This window comes from Gymnoscopelus braueri, assembly GCF_963280865.1.
Source record: "Gymnoscopelus braueri genome assembly, chromosome: 1".
NCBI lineage: Eukaryota > Metazoa > Chordata > Actinopteri > Myctophiformes > Myctophidae > Gymnoscopelus > Gymnoscopelus braueri.
The window spans coordinates 47,300,155-47,301,840 of record NC_137603.1 but is presented as its reverse complement, the minus strand read 5'-3'; the positions used below and the strand labels follow the sequence as shown (position 1 = coordinate 47,301,840).

Below are 1,686 nucleotides of genomic sequence, written 5' to 3'. Positions count from 1 at the left end.
TCTTAGTTATATTGATAACTGCAAGTCCTTGAACTTGACATGACTTTTGACCTTTTGTATCGAAAATGACTGGACCATGCTTTACAATAGGCAGGGTATAAATAACAAGCAGCAACCACGTGCTTCACATGCACACTAATTCATACAAACACAGTCTTCTACTATTGATTTGGGACCTGCCCAGTGCAACAGTATTCTTCTACTGGATACGGGTCTCTTATAACCACAGTGTTCTACTGCTAGTTTGTGAACCGCTCTACTGGAGCAGTTGGGGTTTAAGTGCCTTGCCTAAAGGCCACTTTGACTGAGAGGAGAATACTTTTGGTTCACTTTCCCAGCCCACCTGGTCTGGGGATTTGAACCAGGCACCCTCTGGTCACAAGTACACTTCTCAAGCCTCTAGATTAGTGGAATACCTGATCAGCCTGTAGGAGGAGCTGTTTGTTGATCTTGAATCTGATCTGAGTATGATCACCTGTATGTGGCATTGCACAACTCAAAAAAGACTGAACACTTTTTGTATTTATGCACTTATTTATTCCTATTTAATGTTGAATGCCAAAGGTTAACAAATCCTGTGTACAATCTTTATTTTAATTGGCTGGGTTGCACCAACAAGGATTAAATTAAACACAGTTTAGAGCTAATCTAAGATTAGTTAATCAGAGTTAAATGTTTTAACTGTAGCACAATTTCTTCTTAAACACTGATTAAAACATTTTAGATTAGTACTATGTTTGGTCACCCTATTTAATGATATAGGCTTTAGGAAGATGATCGAGGATAAGTGATAAAACATTGTTTAATTATTTATCAGTTGAGCACGATCACAATCAGACAGAAAGACTGAATACAAGCCGATACCATGTCAATGTCAAGAGAGAGGTTAAAATCTTACCTAACCACTTGAAGCCTAGCGTCCCTATACATCACTCGCTTGTAGATCGACTATTCAAATAGCCTCTGTATATAAGGGTTAAAGTGATTGAACTGAACTGAATTTTATAATGTTTTTTTTAACTTATTTTGCTGGGGATCTCTTGGAACCCCCTCAAGGGCCCCTGGGGGTCCCCGGACCCCACTTTGAGAACCACTGGCATAAATATCAGGGCTTATTGGTGGAACAGTAACATTTATCTGATGCTTGATCCTAACTTCAGTTCTTCTTTTTATCATTGTAACTGTTTCCTTGGTAAAACAATACTATTGAAGAAAAGTATTGATTGATCTTAGTAAAACTTAAGTGGGTTGAGTCTATCCCTTATTTTCCTGCAAGAAATTTGCCTCAAATGCTCTTTTTTACCTTACATAGGTAAACTGCCAACTTAATTTAGCTAAATCACCCCAATTCATAGTTTATAATGAACTGTGAGACTAACTTTGATGCAGCCTGTTTAAAATATATCCCATTTAAAGTGAATATATATGAAAGATATATGAATACATCTAGATTAAACTCCTGTTTAAATTAAATGGTTACATTTACGCCATCCTTAAAATTTTGAGCAACTGGTTTAGGACTAATCCTTGTTTTTGCAACCCACCCTTACAGGCACTATATTTACTCCTTAATTTTATACAACTTTTTTGGAAACGTCAGTATTGTATGTGTATTTTATGTGTTGTTTTCATTGTTAATTGGATCACTCAGTACATACACTGATAATAAATTCTTGATGAAGTCAA

At 36.2% G+C, this 1,686-nt stretch overlaps 1 protein-coding gene across 5 annotated transcripts in view; it reads left to right on the top strand.

Annotated features, from left to right (window-relative positions):
* Positions 1-1,686, top strand: part of zdhhc1 (zDHHC palmitoyltransferase 1) — a 20,801-nt gene extending 19,115 nt beyond the window's left edge. For all 5 annotated transcript variants that reach the window (XM_080437028.1, XM_080437027.1, XM_080437026.1 and 2 more), the window contains exon 12: positions 1-1,686. This exon is cut by the window's left edge. The gene's annotated coding sequence lies outside the window, so the exon portion shown is untranslated.